The 21,624-nt window shown below is 40.7% G+C and overlaps 1 protein-coding gene across 3 annotated transcripts in view; it reads left to right on the plus strand.

The window, feature by feature from the left end:
• The window catches only part of PAG1 (phosphoprotein membrane anchor with glycosphingolipid microdomains 1), a 151,590-nt gene that overhangs the window by 35,892 nt on the left and 94,074 nt on the right, over window positions 1-21,624 (plus strand). For all 3 annotated transcript variants that reach the window (XM_032250512.1, XM_032250517.1, XM_032250506.1), the window contains exon 2: window positions 8,318-8,387. The gene's annotated coding sequence lies outside the window, so the exon portion shown is untranslated. The remainder of the gene's footprint in view (window positions 1-8,317; window positions 8,388-21,624) is intronic.

Consider the following 21,624-nt stretch of genomic DNA (forward strand, 5'->3'; position numbering starts at 1 on the left):
AGAAGTTACTGCTTTTGGAGAATGTGGGAATGTGAGCCCAGTGCTGGTAGGTTTTACATTCCACTTACCACATGTTAAGCCCTATTCTAAGTGCTTCATATACTGACTTAACAACCCCAAAGATGCATAAACGTTTTCCAAAACCTGATACTTCACCTAATTCATGTTAGCTTCCATGGTATGAGTTCAGCAGCATATTCTTTTTGTACTTTTCCCCAATGATGGGACAATGTCATCTTATGAAGGCCGTGCTTTGAGGCATAGGAGAGTGCTTTTAAGTAAGCCTGTCCCCTTCTGGCTCTCTTTGATAGGGTGTTCTCTCCCAAGGTTTATTTAGGAAATGATAGAACACAGGTCAGTCTGTCTTTATCTCTAACCAACCTAAACATTTCACTTTCAGCAAAATTTTTATATTCTTTTCAGATCTTTACTCCATATCTTGCATTATTGATTTGATTAATCTTTGCTGTTTTTAAGGCATATCTTCTTCAAGACAGCATTTTTCTTTTATATCCAACAAATTCCTTTCAGATTTCTAAATGTGGAAAAAAAACTTAGTTGTGGACAAAAGTACAGCCAATCTCTTTACACCTGGAGAGGTTGTTTTTTCCATAAAAGTCACCATATGTTAGGAGGGTGACAGTTGGTATTCAAATGTGAGGACAGATATCTGCCATATACAGACTGATTAAAGTACATGTCATCCCTTTCCAGCTTTGGAAAACATTGAGGGCACAACAGTGATGGAATTGTAATATTCATTACTAACTACTTTTCATGGCTGAAGTCTAGGGGAACATGCTCATAATCTAATTTCTCTAGTTAGAAATTAATATCTCCTACTCTGTAGTAGGAAGTAATGTAATGTGGCTGGACTGGCAAGGTCCAGCAGGGAACTGGTTTGAAAGATGCAATGAAAAATCAACCAATGAAAGATGTAGTGTCAACAGCAACTCAAAGAAGTTTTTAAGAGTTTTTAAAAAAGGTTCTATTTTTTTTTCCTTGGGATACATATCCTTGAAGATTTGTATTATATTCATTTGGGGAATCTAGAACTCCAAGACAGAGCCATATGTAAACCAGGACTAGGAAAATTTAATGAAGTAGGGAAATAGAGGTCAGAAGTGAACAACAGCCTGGGCTGCATCACTCATCTTGAAACGTACAAATACGCGGGGATCCAGAGCTCAACTGAAAAGCATAGTATCTGGTCCAGCACGCCATCACAGCATGTTCTCTCATCTCTGGCAACGTGCAGTGAGGCAGCCCACTGCTGTAATATCTTTCTAGATTTTTGTTGGTGGCATCTTGTAAGTGTATTCAAAATGTGGAAAGAATAAAGACCTGTGAGGTAAACAAATATTACCAGTATTGCAGTGTTTCTTGCAATCTGTGGGTTGTTATTAATTATGGTTTCATTCCTATTGGCCTACAGAAGAGAATGCAAGGAGGAATACTCCTGAAGTAGAAGTAGCTGTAGAAGGTTGGAATGGAGAGCAATGAATCCCAGATCAGGATGTGGACAGGCTTACAAGTCACTTAGCCTGTCTGGGTCCCAAACTTTCTCAACTATAAAATGAAGCAGTTGTACTTGATGATTCTCTAGTTGGTGTCTCTTGGACTTTAATGTGCATCCTGTTAAATGTGCAGATTCTGACTCAGTAGGTCTGGAGCGAGGCCCAGGGTTTGCCTTTCTAACAAGATCCTGGGTGATGCCAGTGCTGCTGGTCTGCAGATCACACACTGTTTAGCAAGCTCTGCATGATATCTAAGCTCAAGCTTCCATTAGCTCTACGATTCTATGAATGTGCAGTCATCTGACATTTTAGAAAAGACAGGAAGGTTTCATGAAACATGCCTATCATGGTATTAACTGTTCTCATTCTTCATAATCATCTTCATCAAAAACTCTTTAAGTGTCTAATTATGTATAACAGTTTCCCATGCTTTACAAAAAGAGCTAAGTAGATTTGGTCTTTGCCTTATCAGACTTGACAACTTAAGACAGAGAAATATGTATAGAGACAGTAATAAATATTGAGGCAGTAATAAATATTGAGTGATAAATGTTCATCCAGATATAGAACACATGAAAATAAAAAGAGTATGTATTTAGCATGGGCCCTAGGATATTTATTTTCTTACATCTTGTCTTCCTTTCAAAATCTGGGAAACCGAAGAAGTTGCCCCATAATTTTTACATAAAGCAAAAGGTTTCTCCTTTTTTGCAGATGGGGGTTAGAAATGGGAAGATCAGTTTCTGAGGCTACCTTTAATGTTGTTGTTTGATTGATTTTGGCCTCAGTGACTTAAAAAGAAATATTTTCCCAGCCCTGAATGCCTAACCCTGATTACCATATGCAGGTGCCTTGGCTTGACTTTATGCTTCTTGGCACTGTGTGTGTACATAGGCTTATTAAATTAACCTCATCTCCTCCTACCCAAGGATCTTAAGCCCATCTAGTCATCCTGACAGTATCCCTAGGAAGCAAAAGAGGCAAGGCTGGACATTGTTATCTCTGAATCATGGGCTGTGAGCTGATGCCAAGAAGGAAACTGGTTTGTCCAAAGCCTTGTGATAATTCACATGGGAAGCTTTGGATTTGGTTCTCTTTTTTCTGTACACATTTGCGTTTGCTGAACTGACCTGAGGACTTGATCTGCCTTGGTGTGGGATAGGATCAGATAAGAGGTCATTGCCGGCACTTTCTTCTGACAGCAGAACAGGTTCTATTCCTGAAGGCCAAGTCACCACCAACAGAGAATGTGTTCATGTACCCATGGTAAGGAGCCAGTTTGTTATAACCATATCACAGGTTAGCAGAATAATGCCAGGATGGCTGATTTCATCGATTACTCTAGCTTAGCGAGAGCTACAAGAATGATCACAGATCTAGAAAATCTTCACGTCTAAGCGACGGTCTCTGTGTCAAATATTTACCAATAGTGAGATTAGAGACCCTTGTTTATACTTTCTCAATTCAAGTAGGCACATATAATATTTAGTCATGACTATGTGTATGCTCAGAGATACAGGAATCCAGAGGAAGCTGTGTGTGCCACGCTCTCGGGCTTCAGCTCTGTGTTATCCTGTGTGTGTGCACGAGGAGCCACTGTGGAATCAGGTGCACTTGGGTTTGAAACTTGGCTCCACCACTCATTGCTGTATTACTTCACCTTTTAGGCCTCAGCTTTCCCATCTGTAGAACCAGCATAACAATAGTATGAATCCCATAGAATTCTTATGAGCATTGCATGAGATGAGGATGTATGGAATGTGTAGCGTGGTGTCTGCAAATAGTACTTGATAATTATTGGTAATCATAGTAAAACTCATACGTAACAGCATCTGAAATCATTTGTCTTGAAAGAAGCTAGGGATTCTAAATTATTTCACATGCAAGTGTTTATACAGGAGGTTGTATCTGGGTTAATGAAAATGTCACACTCTGTTTATTAAGAATAAAGCTGTTAAGGCAAAGCAAGCCTCCCTTAACTAGACTCACCCTCATCGTTCACTCTGTAATGTCATATACAACTGTTTTCTCTTTTTTATAAATTATAAAGAGGCAAGTCACTCTACTCATACTAGAAGATACAAAACCCTGAACACTTATTATAGTAGGAAGCTAGACTTCTAAAAAGCCACAAATGGCAATACTATACATTTTGCATTGATGTCTTGGGATAGATCTGTATGGGCACATGGAATTACACAGGCTGGACTGAGGACCCTAAATATCTCGTTGCCTTCTCTCAGGAAAATTAGAGTGGAGACAGGTATCTGGAACCTGGTTGTGGGAAGTAAGGAGATGCTCTTTGCCTACAGACAGGGAGGGAAGGCTAACCAACACTTGAAGGGGCAGTGTTCTTTGGGAAATGGAACTTTAAGCCTGCTAACTATATCATAAGACTGCAAGGCCTGGCAGAACAAGAGCATGAGACAGCTGGATGGAAACCCAAGAAACCAAATGAGCGATTTAAAGTGGAGCTGTTTGAAGGGGAAGCAGAGCCCCAGGGAATTTCCTAACCTCAGAAACCTATTCACTAGCATTTTTTATAGGGTGTCTGTGGCTTCTGGTTGCCTGCAAATTGAGCCAGCATGGTGCAGATGTGATAGTGGTTTAAGGCCGTTTTTCCCCCGAACTTGGTGTGAATCACCTGGAGATCTTGTTAGAATGCAGAGTCTGATTCCGTAGATCTGAGGTAGGGTCTGAGATTCTGCTATTTTTAACAAGTCCCCAGATATTGCAGAAGCTGCCTGTCCTGGGGCCACACTCTAAGTAGCAAGTATCTAATCCACTCTCTCCCCAACCATTCCACTCTCTGATCACCACTTCCCATCTTCTATCCCATGTACCCTAACTCTAACCATTCATGGCCCACCAGTATTCACCACCCAGTGATCTTACTGATTTTCATGATCTGTCACCCTTTCCCGTTCTTTTTTCCTAGTTATACAGCTTAGATTCCGTGATCTCATGTTATAATTATTCTTTTGCATCCACCCTCCAGTCCTTTTCTGCTCCCTCTTTCTTCATTATCCTTACTGGCAAAACCCCAACCCTGCATAACACAGCTCTCTCCCCATGCCAAATCTTCACCTACACTGGTGAGTGCGGCTGAAGGAGCAGACGTCACCGTGCTCACAGGTCTCACTTTCATCTCAGTGGGTCCCTGTGCCACTATTCTGTTCACTCTTCCTCTCTTCTGGATCACCTTCTTGTACACTCTCCTTATTATCACAGCTGTTCTGCCAGATGATGGGTTTGTTTACCACCTCCACTGGAAAGCTCCATGAGGACAGGGAATTTTGCCTTGGTCAGTATCGGAACCTCCACCTAGAATAGTGGATGACACATGGATATTCTCCTTAAATAAAGTATCTGGATAGATACTAGCATGGGAGGTGGGATTGTTAGGACAGAATCAGAAAAAGCCAACTAGGAAGAACTGCATATCCATACATGTATTTAAAAAGCTACTCTGGGTCTTTTTGAATAGACAAGGCTAAGTAAGATCCTTTTTGAGGGATGCTTTTGACCTGAATGTGCTCAATATACTAGAAATTGCTAAGCCCACCAGGCCCTTTGGGGATCAGGAGGGGAAAGGACCAACATGAAATTCCGTCTGTGAATTCCTGTCCCTTGTCTCATTTGATGCTCACTTTGGTAGTGTGAGTCAGGATTTAACCTCCAGACACTGCTCTATACTCCAAAACTTGTCATCCTCACTTAGGATACTAGCAGAATTGTAACCGGTTGCATTTCACAAATCTGCAGGCTAAATATGCCTAATTTGCTGTGGTTTGAGGAAAAAGAGATATATCATGGCCATGCCTGGGACTCCATGTGGGCCAGTCATGATGAAAAGAACCACAGGACTTTAAGTCGGCAGTGTAAATGTCCTAAAACATCACAGAATGAAGTTAATTGCCATGAAAATGTGCTGTCCTGGTCATTCTCAAGGATGGGAAGTGTCAGGTGTTCAGTCTACTGAAAGTGAAGGAAAGGTGTGGCTAGCAATGCTTATTTTTATTTTATTGTGAAGAGTTCTGCTTTTAATAACATTGTCAGCATGCACTAAATCATTGCCTCTTAAGGTTTTGAGCAGCTGTGACACAGAGGGAAAAGCACAGGGTGTTTTGTGGGTATTGGATAAAATAACCTCATATGGGCCAAGAATACAACAGAGGCTTTGTACATGCATTCACTCCCTCATCTATGCCCTTTCCAAGGGTCCTTGTCCATAGTACTGTTTTTCTGCATGATATGGAAGTTAAGACATACATATGAGAATATATGAGTGTGTGTTTGTATTTAAGAGATGCTCTCACTCTGTTGCCCAGGCTGGAGTGTAGTGGCACAGCATAGCTCACTGTAGCCTCAAAATCCTGGGCTCAGCCAGTCCTCCCACCTCAGCCTCCTAAGTAGCTGGGATCATAGGTGTGAGCCATGATGCTCTATTGTGTTTTAATAAGTCATCATTCATCTTAGACCAGTGATTTTCAACTTGGGGATGATTTTGCTCCTAAGGGGACATCTGTCAAAGTCTGGAGATATTTTTGTTTATTACAACTCAGGGCAGGAGATGCTAGCCCCTCAAAGAATTCTCCAGCCCCAAACGTTAGCAAGGCCAAGATTGAAAGCCCTGTTTTAGCGCATGACTTTCCACTGGTGTTTCTAATTATTTCCTCATCGGTCTCTAAATAAAGGAAGGAGAGGATTGAGAAGGATGTGACTGCCTGAGGACATAATGGGACAGGAGGTTGGGACAAGTTGGAGGACCCACCTATCAGGTGCCAGGATTCACCAGCTCTTTACAAGCATGCTACAGTTTCCAGCTTAAAAACAAGTGCTTCATTAGATATTTACAAGCACACTACAGTTTTCAGCTTTATTAGATATACTCACTAGCAAAACCCCAACCCTGCATAACCCAGCTCTCTCCCCATGCCACATCTTCACCTACACTGGTGAGTACAGCTGAAGGAGCACACATCTCAGTGGGTGCCTATGCCATTCTTTATTGGTTGATTAGCCTGTAAAGTAGACAGGGTGGCAGACGCATGGAGGACTCAGGAGGGCAGTGAGGATGATAGGATGACACTGGACAGGTTGGGCACATGATGGGGAGATTGTCCCAATGCCAGGGGCTTGGGTTTTATCCCAAGGGCTGTGGAGAACAGCACGGATGGGGCCCTCCAGAACCAAACTGTCCTGCTCTTTTCTGTACTTTATGCAACCTGTTCATACTCCTCTGATTCCTTGTGTCTCTCTGTATTGTGCTACTTACTTGTAACTTGGGCTCCTTAACTGGGCCTTATCATCTTGCCTCTGTATACCCCTCGTAATAGCAAAGAGATTTATCAGTAAGTATTTATTAAACAGATTTGGCAGTGTTTTAGACACCACTAGCAGCCTCTCAAAATAATTGTTTCTCCACTTTTGAACAAGTACTATTCCCAAATACTTGTTTCCGACACAGTTATTTAGAACTTGAAATGCATCCTCCTGGTTTTGTAAATGATAGGTTTCCAGGCTGGTAGGGAAATTTCCCAGCACCCATAGTATTGTTGAGCCGTAATGTTTAATAGTTCAGGATAGGGGATTTCCTAGCAAAAGGCCAAGAAAAGAGATTTTCCATTGCCTTTCTTTGTTGCATGTGGACTCTTGGCAAATGTATTCTTTACCATTTAACTGCCCTTCCTGGCATGGGAACTTTCTCTCGCCTTCTACTGCACTTTTCTCTTGATAATTGTATCCAAGTGGCTCTTAGACCACATGGGTTAAGAGTCTGGGGATTCATGTCTTGATGGCCACTGTGGAGTTCGGTACTGGAGCTTATGGAAGGATTATCACCTTGCTTGTTGTCAGCTTGACTATTTGGTCTTTCAAATGTTGCTTTGCTTTTCATTGCTTCTAAAAAAAAAAAAAAATAGCTCTTTCTCCTCTCTTTTAAAGTTTATCCAAAAAGCAAAGAGAAAAGAGGAGGCACCAGTTTCCCTCAGTGGATATTTTTCCTGAAAAAATTCAGTCTCATTATTAGGTTCATTCTTTGCCCATGCTTTTTACTTCCACTTAGCATATTTTCAGATGTCTGCTTAAATCCACAGTTCCACAAAAACAGAATTTTCAATTTGAGATTACATTCCTCAAACTCTAATCACATTTATTCTTGGAGAGGTGATCTATATAAGTGATAATTTTATTTTTAAGCATAAGAAGCCATGCTAACAAAAATACAGCATATTTCAAGATGAAGACATTAAATAATATAGCTAAATATAACAGTTATCATGTCTCTATACAATTTTGTTTCACTTTTTTTTTTTTTTACTGACAATACTGTCATCTTCTTGAGGCATGCAACCAATTTCGTTTTTGCATAATCCATGTACATTGCACATGGGCTCTAGGGGTCTGTGTTTAGGGTGTGCAAGTGCAGTGCTGGTGATAACTCGGAGTCACTATCAAAATTGGTGCAAATGAGGTAGAAGACAGCAACGAGTGAAAGTGTGAGGATAATTTATTATCACATTGATTCATGTCATCATTTTTACTTTTCTACATGTATAAAATTAGGGATAGCATATAGTTCTGGATATTTTAAGAGCAAGTTTTAGCTTTTGCTTTTTAACATTCTTTTTTTATAGTATTAAGGCAGTAAAGCCTAATTAAATAATTGTTTTTCAATTGCTTACTGTCGGCCAAAACTTAAATAAGTAAATGAAAAGATTATTATTTTACCCTTAGTTGTTGCAGTTTTAATCCAGTTCAGAATTTTGAAATTGTTCTCTCTTGTGTTTCTTTTCCAGAAAACACGAGGTCGTTCTCCTATTTTGGCAGTTGGGCACAACTTCATTGCTGAGAAAGGGTGATTTCAAGGTATTTCTTTATCTGGTTTATTCTACATTATTACTCATTCAACCTAGCTTTTAGTTTAACTTTGCATGTATCAGTTGTTGATTTGGAGACTCTGTTTGGGTTAAGTCTGCAGACACATAGCTTCTAAGCTGAGAGACATCCAGGGTATGAGCTAGTCTGATTTGAATTTAGCACCTGAGGTCTTCTGCAGTAGAAATCAAGATGCCAATGGGTGTACTTTCTACAGCATGGTGTTTCCCTTTGATTGGTGGTAAGCCGATCGTGGCTGAGTTTTGTAAAACCTCTGTGAATTGGGCTAAATGCCTACACTCTCTCAATCTCTTTCCTCATCTTTGAGACAGGGATAGTAATTGGATAGCCTCATGAGCTTAATAGAGAAATTAATGGGATACATAGTGCTCACTGCCACCACCACCAAAATGATAGGAGGCTGTGTTTTTGGTTATCATTATTCAAGGTATTAGTAATCTCATTTTGTGCTGATGATACAGTTATGTTATTAATTCCTTAATGACCTTGAGTCATCTTCTGTGAACAGACCAAACACAGAAAAAAAACATTCAGACTAAATGAACAGGTTAACACAAAGACATTCTGCATTTGATTTTAGCAATTAGTTTACTACAGTGGTTATCAGTTTTTATAATGAATCCTGGACTTTGAAGCACTATGTCCACCCATTTGAAAGATTTATTTTACAAACCTCAAATGTCATGGTCTGCCCGACTCATATTCATTTTAAATCATTATCCAATGCCTGTGTGGCCTGAAAAGGAATTTATCTAAGCTTTCCCAATCTCTTCACCAAAGGAATTATGTAAAATAGGCCACTGTCTTTTAATTAAATCTTTGCTTCAACTTACTGAGAAATTCCTTCTCTTGCTAAAGTAACCCTTTCCTCTTAGGAGAGCAGGGAGCTATGTCAGGGTTATTTTGGTTCCCCTCTGAGGCCACAGTCTCTCTAAATATAACTGCAGATCCTGGAAATCAGCCTGCCTTTTGTTAGTTAACGTAGGCTAAAGAATCAGTGCATTAAGAGCTTTGATTATCCACAGTCTAAAAATGCCTTCCTCTGATCTCCTAATATTTGACAAGAATCTCGATTCAGGGATTAGACATTTTCTCTAATGCGTTTCCATTTCCACTAGAGCTGCTTGCCTTACACACATTATTATGTCCTGAAATGTAGAGCATTTTCCAGTTGGGGGTAATTGAGATTTAACTCAAGAGTCTATGTATTTTAGAATAGGCATCACATGCTTCTGTAGTAGAACCACAGTCCTCCCAATTTCTGGAAAGCATTGTGTGGTACTCTTTTATACATGGCTGCCCTCTTGAGTTTTACTCCATCTGACCCTCCTATAGAAGCTAAGCTTGAAGGCAATGTTTGTATCTTATTTTAGTACCTACAGCATCCAATAAATGCCTGGATCATAGTAACACACAGTGGATGCTCTAATTTCTTTAAGTGAATATATCTCTGACACTGTAATAAAGAAGATAGAGGCCGGGCATGGTGGCTCACGCCTATAATCCCAGAACTTTGGGAGGCCGAGGTGGGCAGATCACTTGAGGTCAGGAGTTCAAGACCAGCCTGGCCAACATGGTAAAACCCCATCTCTACTAAAAATACAAAAAAAATAGCTGGGTGTGGTGGCACATGTCAGTAATCTCAGCTACTCGGGAAACTCAGGCAGGAGAATCGCTGGAGCCCAGGAGATAGAGGTTGCAGTCAGCCAAGATGGTGCCATTGCACTACAGCCTAGGTGAGAAGAACAAGACTCCATCTCAAAAAAAAAGAAGAAGACAGAATTCATGAAAAATAGTTTATCTCAAGCTGTGCATTTTTTTCTGACTAAACGTAAGCATTCTTCTCAACAATAATGCTTTGCTTGTTAGTTTTGCTTTTATTAGCTATACATTAAAGAAGAGCCACCAAAACCAATTTATGTCCCCTTTCCCTCTTCTGCTGAGATCAGAACTAGCATGGTGGCTACATTCTTTTGTAACTGTTTATCATTTCCACAGTGGAAATAGATTCAGACTGTGTTCGCACCAGCTTTAGTGATAATAGTAGCTACTTTATGATGTTTTAGTTTGAAATTCAAAATTCAAAATTGCCCCAACTCATTTTCAGGCTTCTAATGTGCCTGTGCCTTGGAAATATATTTCAAATATCCAGAGTTGTTCTTTCCAGTTACTAGAAATACAAGCAAAGCAGGCAGGGTGCAGTGGCTCATGCCTGTAATCCCAGCACTCTAGGAAGCCAAGGCGAGCAGATCACTTGAGGCCAGGAGTTCGAGACCAGCCTGACCAACATGGCAAAACCCTGTCTCTACTAAAAGTACAAAAATTAGGTGGGCATGGTGTTGCACACAATCCCATCTACTTGGGAGGCTGAGGCATGAGAATCGCTTGAGCCCAGGAGGCAGAAGTTTTAATGTGCCAAGATTGCCCCCAAAAAAGAGAAACATAAGCAGAGAACACAGAATCAGCAACTGTCCAGGGAGATGTGCACTCCTAAGCCAAATTAACAAATAAGTGTGATTTCTTGAGAGGCCAGAGTTAACACAATTAGTGATGAACTGCATCTTTGAAGAGCTAGGGGAAAATAATGGGATTCATTTTTAATTCAAACCAATTCTAAGCAAGAGCCCTGGCTTTCTGGAGTGGCTTTGTAATCAAAGGTTACCGCAGGGCTTGTCAGAACTTTTAACAACTGTCTCCACTGTGAAAATGGTCTTAGGTTGTAAGGTGATTGCAGAGCTGAGGAAATGATGACTCTAGCCAGCTTTTGTCTCGCATTTGATCTTTGGCTCACAAAGACAAGGTTAATTTCAGCATAAGCTGTAGCTTTAATTTTTAAATCAGTCAATTTTAATAGCAGCCTGCTTATGCTCTGAAAAGCATCCAAGAGCAGTCAGAACGAGTTGGCCTGGAATATAAATAAGTGTTACAGTATAAGTCTTAGCTATATCTAGGCTAGTAGTCAACAAAATACTTTACAGTCAGCCTAATTAATCTTTCATTTTCTTTTTGCTATCCTCCCTTATGTTTGTGTGTGTGTGTGTGTGTGTGTGTTTCTGAACTATAAAAACATACATATTCACTATATTCACTATAGTTGGAAAATTTAATACTCTCAAGGAAGAAAAAATTTCCTTGTGAATCCGTTACCCAAGGAGAACCGTTGTTAGCATCTTGGCTGATGTTTTTCCTTGAGAATTTTGCCAAGCAAACATACATAATTTTTAAATTCCTTTTGTTTTGTTTTTGTTTTTGTTTTTAGAGACAGGGTCTCACTTTGTTGCCCAGGTTGGACATAGCTCACTGTAGCCTCAAACTCCTGAGTTTAAGAGCTCTTCCTACCTCAACCTCCCATGTAGCTAGGAATACAGGTACACACCACCATGCCTGGCTAGTTTTCTTTTTTTTTTTTTCTTTTTATTTTTGTAGAGATAAGGTCTCACCATGTCGCTCAGGCTGATCTCAAACTCCTGGGCTCAAGCAATCCTCCCACCTTGGCTTCCCAAAATGCTGGATGGCAGGCATGAACCACCATGCCCAGCCTCATACTTTTAAACTGCTCATGATGAAAAGTTTTATGCACACAGGACAGAATCACTGAGTCCTTACACACTCACAGTCTAGATTCACAGAGTATCAAGCTTTTGACACCATGGCTTCATCTGTCCCTTTTTTCTTTTTCCCTTTCTCTTTCCTTTTTTGAAATATCAAGTAAGCTACCTTTAAGAGGAAAAGAGGACTCCTGATATTCTTAGGACTACAGAAAGCAAGTATTTGCCTGCCAATTTCACACACTCTCATTTATCCTTTATTAGGAAGCAAAAAGTATGGTTTTACACTTCGTATTGTATTGTACTTTGGGAATAAGCTGCCTTAAAGCTCAAGTCTGCTACATGCTAGATGGGTATTGATTTTTCCTCTTAAATCAATGTTTCCCTAGAGCATAGTTTTATTTATTCATAAAGCGAAGATGATGTCTGACAGGAGTTACAGCAGTGTAAATCTGTGGTGCAGGCACAGTAAGAAGAGCTTTTGTAAGACTCAAAAATCCATGTTCTGATGCTAGAGGGCATCCTCAAAAGCCTGAAAAAGTGCATTTGCGATGCTTCCAAGTATAAAAGGAGCATTGCAGCATATGGTTAAGTTTTACTCCTCTGTTTCCTATACTGCTTTGCAAATGGACCTAAATGCATTGCAGCTGAAGCCAAGCCATGATTGTGTCTGATGCCAACCTGTTATAGGAACAGCAGGCTGGATAGAATCAAAGCTTCAGCCACAGTCTCTTGTTGACACCAAATGTCAGCTTGCTCTGGAAGGATGTAGTGACCCTGTTGATCTGTCCCCTGTAATTCTGCTCCCTGGACCAAAGGATGGGCACTGATGTCCAAGGGGCAGTTAACATGAGAGTACTCACTTTGGGATACTTCATTCACCTTGGAATATCTCTGTGTACTTGTTGGTGTACTATAATACATGTAACAGCTCTCTGTGTAGCTGGGCCATGTAAGTCAAGTGTAATCCTAAAAGTGTACTCCTTTTGTTGATGTGTTTGTGTGTGTGTGTGTGTGTGTGTGTGTGTGTGTGTGTGTGTGTGATACATAGTCTATTTTCTTTTAAAAGTGTTTAGGATATAAAAATTATTGTTAGCCTTTTTTTAACTTAGGTAAAATATGCCCCGGATTTTCTCTCAACATTAACTGATTTATTTTTATGGTTGAAAACGCTTCTAATGGCTAGAATGGCACCATTTAGAATTTTAAATGTCCAGCTTTTTATTGGTGGTCTGATCCTCACACAGTAGAACTGTTTGAAGAGTCAGGTGACCTAAAAGCTAGTTTCATCGTCCACTCATGGCCGCTTTGTGACCTAAGGTGAGTTTCTGAACTTCTATGGAACATTTTATTTATATTGTTGTGTTTTTCCTAATTTAAATAACAGTGAGTTTGTGTGAAATTGGTAGATGTTTACTTGTTGATTTCCATAGACTTCCATACGCCAGGATTCTTCCGTTTGAAAGTTGCTATTTAAAAAGAAAAAAAAAAAGGAAGTGAAAAGAGAAATAAAATAATGCAGAAGTGAGGATTATTTTTTCATGAAGAATAAGGTTCCTTCTAGTTTTAAAAGCCCATGATTTTCTGTGAAAAGATTTCGGATGATTAACTCAGCTACCAGGAGCCACACGGTTTTCTTAGAAATTGTGCCATCGAGGACACCAAGGGGGCCAGGGAGGACGCAGCTCCAGTTAGAGGCTGGGGCCTTTAGCCCTGCCCCTGAGAGCAGCTGGTGCTCTGCCAGGCCTGTGGCTCCCAGGATGCCCAGATCCCTTGCCAGAGGTTTTGGAGAAGCCTTGAAGGTGCTGTCTTTTTGGATCTCTGATGTTTCCTCTCCACTGGTAGCTATGTTGGGAGCTTCTTCAGAGGAGGGTTCTAGACATTAGAAGGGAAAGCATATAAATGGCATTACTACATACCTGTTCACTGCTGGTCTGTTTCTCCTTTGCCACATCAGCCACAGGCATGGAGATAACCTAGTGGCATGTCAGTGTCTTCAAGTTTTTCACATTAAGCTCCAAGAGCATTGATTGCTATTCACTTCATGAATGGATGTCTGGGAAGATTGTAGGAACTGCTTTTGGAGGACCAAGGCTGAGGTCTCTGCTTCAGTAGAAACCCGAGCTGTCTGACATGAAAATCACACAAGAGGACCTATTTGAAGAAGAGAGAGTTAGCTGTTTGGAATCTAACCATTTATGATAAGGTCTGTGTGTTAGATTTTCTAACTGGCTTTAGCTAAGTCCTCCAAAATCTTATTTTACATTCCTCCAGTATAATCTGCTTTTTATTATTTAATACTGTGTTTTGCTCTTTTAGCATTAATTATGCGCTCCTCTAGGAAGCTAATTAGGAAGTCTTCCTCCTTGACCCTGCATTTGGTTCCTTTAGAGCATGAGTTTTCACCCTTTGGAGGAACCAGGCCACACAGCAGGAGGTGAGTGGTGGGCCAGCCTCCTGTCAGATCAGTGGTGGCATTAGCTTCTCACAGAAGCGTGGACTCTGTTGTGAACTGCACATGTGAGGGATCTAGTTTGTGCATTCCTTATGATGATCTGAGGTAGAACAGTTTCATCCCAAAACCATCCCCACTCCCCCTGTCTGTGGAAAAATTATCTTCCATGAAACCAGTCCCTGGTACCAAGAAGTTTGGGGACTACTGCTTTAGAGGTCGTCTTGGCTCCCCAAGTCAACCCCGGTGTGGAAACTAAAGTAACTCCAACTTGTAAGCCAATCTACCATGTTGACTTCTTAAGAATAGTTCTAGGAATGCCTCTGAGATTTCAGTTTATCTGTCGTTCCTTGTGAAAGAGCACATACCTACCATAAATCCTGCCTTTAGAGCAGATCAACCTTGGTATACTGGTACTTACTGTAAATCCTGCCCTTAGATCAAATTCCTACTCATTTCTTCTGGAGCATGTGTACCCCTTCTCTGGTATATAATCCTTAGTTCTGGGGGTCAAATGATGAGGAGATCCGCCTGTCTTGTGGTCACCCAAGACCATGCTCCTGTCCATAAGTTCGCCAATAAAATCACCCTGTAACAACAAGATGGACTTGTCTGTCTCCTTCTTTGGTTTCTTGACTCCTTCTGTGTTTGGGGGTCACTTTGAATATATGGCCTTTTCATGAAACACCTGGTCATTAATGGAGTGACAGTTTCACAACCAGACACCTGTCACATCCAAATTACTAACATAAGGTGATTTTGAATGCTAGACTTCTAGAATCAACCACAGGTTCTGGTACCTTAAAAAAGTTTTTAAATTTTTTTTTTAGAGACTCCCACTCTGTCTTCTGAAAGCTCCATCCTCACCAGTGAAGAATTTCCCTGTTGGGTGTTTGTGTCTTGCAGATGGCCAGGGAGGCTCACTGAGGCCTCTCCTGTTCAGTCACAGAGAGCTCCAGACCAGCCTCTTGAGCAAGGTTTAATGAAACTGTGGCTGCCTTTCATATTTCTTTTTCATGTCATAAAAAAAGATATTTTTTATGGGCCTGCCACCTTAGGAATAAAAACCCTCCCCCAACCCCTTGGTACCAATATCACCCTACGAAGGAAGCACCTGGCTCTCATGGCCTTATCTGAGCCTCAGATAGCAGAGACCACACAGGCTAGAACAGCCCTGCCCAGGCCCACCAGGAGAGATGTTTCAGTTCCAAGTAGGGTTTTCATTTTAGATGTTTAAATTCCAACTTTCTCATAGTTATTCATGACTAAGAAAAGGGGCAGCTCTGCATTATTCTTCCACTTACGTATTTTCTTCTTTTCACTTTTTTTGCCTTCTTCTCCCTTTAATTTAGTAGATTTTTAAAATAAACAAAATGCTATGTGGCATAGCACTTTGCCAAACAGGAAACTCATAATTTCATAATATTTTCTAAAATAGATTTTAGACCAGCCATGGTGAAATTTAATCATGGTGCTATTGTGCTTCTGAAGATTCCTGGTAAAAGACTTATGTCTGTAGTCCCAGCCACTCAAGAGGCCAAGGTGGGAGGGTCACTCGAGTCCTGGACTTTGAGGCTGCAGAGAGCTATGATCACACTTCTGCACTCCAGCCTGGGCAAAGAAACCCCATCTCTTAAAAAAAAAAAAAAAAAAAAAAAAAAAATGCTTTTTTTTGAAAGGATAAAGTTAACCCTGTCTCTGGTGGCTTTAACTATGACAAATCAGCCAGCACTAAATTAAATAAATAAAAATTTTTCCTAATATTTCATATAAGGGAAGAACCAAAAGATTGAGAATTATGTGAAAAATGAAAAATGTCTGATAATGGGATAGCTGGAAAACTTAGAAAATGAGAAATGGGATCACAATTTCATTCATGTGATTCTTTGCCATTGCCCATCTGATGCCGCCTAGCCGAAAGACATGCTGCCAGTATGAATGTTTACATGTATTTTTTCATAGCTGAATATATATATTTTATAAAATTTATATATACCATTAAGATGTTGTTAGACAAGTATTAAGCCAAACTGGTTATGTTTGCACAAAACTAGTGTGAATGCAAGGAGTTTAGTGTGTTCTTAAACTTCTGCTAACAAAAGATCTCCCGTTTACTTTAACAGAGATAAGTCTGCCTTCTGAGTATATGAGAATGTATCACAGACCACAAATAGCACCTCAGACTTGATGTGAACTGCTGGTGACTATCAGGATGAGTGTGGGTGCTTTTATAGATAACTGAAGTGTTGTTAGCTGAAGTGTAGAGAGTGGCTGGATTGTAATTATTGTTGACTCATTTTAAATTGCTTTGTTTTGTAATCCCTTAATATAATCTAACAAATACAGTAATATTTGAAAATACGCCTCCAAGACACCAAAAATGATGAAAACTGCTGAATTATGAGACTTAACTGCTCCCTCCCATTTGCTGTCTATCATCCTTTTCCCATAAAAGATGGTTTTTATAGGTTGAAGGCATAGAGGATGGTTCCTTCTTGTCATTCAGATCTCCGCTTAAGGATTACCTCCCCAGAGAGGACTTCCCCAAGCATCCATGGCTCAGGAAACCCCCAAGACACTCTCCCCTTTCCTTTTTTCCCTTTTAAATGTTCCCTGTCTGATACCTTGGTGTTAGCCTTTTGTCAATCTTCACCTACAAGGAAGTAAGCTGAGACCCCATTTGTTTTGTTCACCCTGTGGCCTGAGTGCCTGGATGGAGCTGTGCCTGGCATTGAGTAGGCATTCATCAAATTTTCCATCTGTGGGCATTCTCCTTTGGACCTACCACCGTGCCCGACCTTGAGACCATTTCATCATCATTGCCTCGAATCAGCCCTTGTTTTGGAATCCGTGGTACTGTATTCTCTGAATTTCCGTCATTAACCAGCATTTACTCCCTGGTTGCAGCATCTGATTAGTATGATGATAACACATCTACTGTACATCAACATGATAAGCATTTGTGGCAAGTGAGTCCTATCAAATTTTCCAGCCACAGGATAGCTTGAGAAAGGTTTTGAGAGAGAAACATATAGACATTTAAGTCTTTCCTATGCTGGTGTGAACATTCAAGATCATTTGGTCAGAACGTTCTGCTCTGATGGTAGACCTGAGGAGTAGCCTATTGTATCTTCCTTTTTTGGTACTGTTATTTAATTTACCCCTCCCCGCCTTCCTCCCTGTGAGTACTAATATAAGAAAGAAGGCTTTCTTTTAGGAACACTTCACTTCTCATCCCCCCACTTCCAGCCCAGTAGCCTGAGTCTCATCTTGTTATATCTGGGAACAGAATTACTAGATTTTCTGCTAATGGCTGTATTTTACATGATAATGAATCCAGTCTTTTCCACAAAGTCTACTTCATTTATGCAAAACAGATATAATTTGGAATCTGTATGACTAAAGCTATTCTTTCAAGGGAGCAGAGAGGCTGCTGTAGAGTCTGTTAAATACAATTTTATGGGCCCTCATGTCAGGTTAACACAAGCAAATGTTGGTTCTGTGGTCATCAAAGTAATGCTTATTGGATAGTTTCAGGTAAAACAAAAAACAGCTGTTGAATCTCAGAGCCTTGTCTACTTACTCCCTAATTTAAGCTCAACTTGTTTTCAACCATCTTTAACACTTTGAAGTAGTGACCTCTTATACATTGGTGGCTTCAAAGTATTAGTAAGACTTCTGCTCATTGATTTTCAATAATATGGAGAAGGTATTCCCAACTGGTCCTGGCTATTAACAGAGCAAAGGCAGAAATTTAAATTAGCAGGGGGATATGTCAAAAGCCTTTTGTAAGTGCCATAAAGTCTCTAAAAGCTAATCCCTGAGAGAAATTTATTTTGTTCTGGAAAAAATAGCTCTCTCTCCTAAGAGATGCTAAAATGCCTTTCATTTATTAAGAGAATGGATTATTGCTTATGAATAGAATAACAGGAATTCTCAATCCTTTAATTTTGTCATCAACTTGTGGTGGTGTATCTCAAAAAATAATCAACCTGTAAGAAAAACATTCTGGGCTGCTCTGCCCTTTGACTTTTAGGTAGAGTTAATTGTACAGATTAATTTAAAAGTTAGGTATGCTAATTAATAGTCACACATTTCAGTCCTTAGCTCAGGGTATTTATTGATTTTTGTCTTTTTCTGAACTTTATAAAAAGATATCTAGATGCCTGAAAACACTGAATTGTTTTAAAATGCTAAGAAAGAGTAACCCTGCCTTCTTACTAATAGACAAAATTTTGATTTTTGGATCTACCACCAGTAGTCTAGTGCAGAAAAACAAATATTTACTTGCTTAATTAGGATGGATAATCAGTTTTTTTATTTTTATTTTTTCAGAAGCAGGGGGTTAAAAAAACATTTAGACTTTTTTTTTTTTTGAGACAGAGTCTTTTTGCCCAGGCTGGAGTACAGTGGTGCAATATCAGCTCACTGCAACCTCCACCTCCTGAGTTCCAGCGATCCTTCTGCCTCAGGCCCCGAGTAGCTGGGATTACAGGTGTGCACTTCCACATCCAGCTAATTTTTGTATTTTTAGTAGAGACGGGGTTTCACCATGTTGGCCAGGTTGGCCAGGCTGGTCTCGAACCCCTGACCTTAAGTGTTTGGCCTCCCAAAGTGCTGGGATTACAGGCATGAGCCACCATGCGCAGCCCGAAAAAATACTTAGCCTTTTTAAGCAAGATAAATGTGCTTTAGGGAGACCTGTTTGCAGAAGCTGATTTAGCTTTGGGGAGATAATAGACTCCTTAGAGAAGCTAATTATTATTCTAGACTTTCTGAAGAAAGACACATGTGGGAGTGGGATCCAAGATGGCAGATTAGACACAACTCCAGCGCACAACACCCAGCGAGAGAGACGCAGAAACCCAGAGATCTAGCTTCAGCCGAGGTACCAGGTGCATTTCAACGGGTCTGGTCCGAGGGTGAGCAAAGCCCACTCAGGGCAGACTGAGGCAGGGAGGGGTGCTGCTTCACCCAGAAAGTGCATCTGACCAGCGAGTCGGAGGCTCCACCTCTGGAGCTCCCGTCCAGATCCAGCGCTTCCCCCAAAGCCTCAGCAATACACAGAACAGGGGGTCTTTGCCAGTCAGGTGCCACCTGGAATTACAAGTGCGGAGTTGAATAAGAGTCTGCAGACTGAGCTATCGCTCCCTCCCCCCACCCAGAGAGAGAGGGTGCTGTAAGCTGGAGCAGCTGGGCTGTCCCTACCCCATGACCTGAGAGAGAGAAAGCTGAAAGGGGGAGACTGCCGGGTGTGGCTGGGCGGGTCCCTACCCTCCCCCACAAACCCCATAGGGCTGAAGCTCTGACTCTAGTGGGTTGCATAGCCAGTGCCACAGTCTGAGATGAACCCTGAATGAACCAGCCCAGTGGAGGAAGGGCACAACCCACCACTAGAGGGGTGGGACTGGGCTACATGTTTTAACAAAAAACACAGGAAGCCTACGTAGCACCGGGACAGCGTTCTTGACAACCCAGCAGCGCCTACAGGTCAGCGGGAGAGGCGGGCCTAATCTCCCAGCATAAACAAAAAAGACACAGGAAGCTTCCGTAGTAACCTGAAGGAGTCCCTAGAAACCCAGTTGCGCCCCCACAGGCAGAAAAGCGACCTCATCAAGCAGCTCTCTGACACCACAGCCAGGTAAATCCACAAAGATGGGAAAAAACCAGCGCAGAAAAAGGTGAAACCATCAAAGATGAGAACACCTCTTCTCCTTCAAGGGATCACAACTCCTCAACAACACAGGATCACAACTTGACCGGGAAGGAGTGCGAAGAATTGAAGAAACAGGATTCAGAAGGTGGATAATAATAAACTTTTCAGAGCTAAAGGAACACATTCTAACTCAATGCAAAGAAACCAAAAACCTTGAAAAAAGGTTAGACAAAATGCTAACTAGAATAACCAGCTTAGAGAAGAACATGAACGACTTGATGGAGTTGAAAAACGCAGCACGAGGACTACATGAAGCCAACACAAATTTTAATAGCCGAATTGATCAAGCAGAAGAAAGGATATCAGAGATTGAATATCAACTCAATGAAATAAAAAGAGAAGACAATACAAGAGAAAAAAGAGCAAAAAGAAATGAACAAAGCCTCCAAGAAATATGGGATTATGTGAAAAAATCTAATCTACGTTTAATCAGTGTACCTGAATATGATGGGAAGAATGAATCTAAGCTGGAAAACACACTCCAGAATATTATCCAGGAGAACTTCCCAAGCCTAGCAAGGCAGTCCAAATTTCAAATTCAAGAAATACAGAGAACTCCACAAAGATATTCCTCAAGAAGAGCAACCCCAAGGCACATAATCGTCAGATTCACCAGGGTCGAAATGAAGGAAAAAATGCTAAGCGTAGCCAGAGAGAAAGGTCAGGTCACGTACAGAGGGAAGCCAATCAGACTCACAACAGATCTCTTGGCAGAAACCCTACAAGCCAGAAGAGAGTGGGGGCCAATATTCAACATCCTTAAAGAAAAGAACTTTCAACCCAGAATCTCATGTCCAGCCAAACTAAGCTTCATAAGTGAAGGAGAAATAAAACTCTTTACAAACAAGCAATTATTGAGAGATTTTGTCACCACCAGACCTGCCCTACAAGGGAGCTCCTGAAAGAAACACTAAGCATGGAAAGAAACAAGTACCAGTCACTGCAAAAGCAAACCAGTTGGCAAAGACCAAAAATGCAATGAAGAAAATGAGTCACCTAATGAGAAAGAAAACCAGCCAGTAACAAAATGGCAGGATCAAATTCACACATAACAATATTAACATTGTTAATATTGTTAACAATGTATATATGAATGTAAATGAATGTAAATGGCCTAAATGCCCCAATCAAAAGACACAGACTGGCAAACTGGATAAAAAGTTGGAATCCATCGGTGTGCTGTATTCAAGAAATCCATCTCACATACAAAGACACAAGTAGACTCAAAATAAAGGGATGGAAGATTTACCAAGCAAATGGAGAACAAAAAAAAAGCAGGGGTTGCAATCCTAGTCTCTGATAAAATGGACTTCAAACCAACAAAGATCAAAAGAGACAAAGAAGGACATTACATAATGGTAAAAGGATCAATCCAACAGGAAGAGCTAACTATCCTAAATATATACACCCCCAACACAGGAGCACCCAGATATATAAAACAAGTTCTTAATGACCTAAAACAAGATTTAGACTCCCACACAATAATAGTGG

The sequence above is a fragment of the Sapajus apella genome, unplaced genomic scaffold (genome assembly GCF_009761245.1).
Source record: "Sapajus apella isolate SASKATOON/1434 unplaced genomic scaffold, GSC_monkey_1.0 scaffold3, whole genome shotgun sequence".
Taxonomy (NCBI): domain Eukaryota; kingdom Metazoa; phylum Chordata; class Mammalia; order Primates; family Cebidae; genus Sapajus; species Sapajus apella.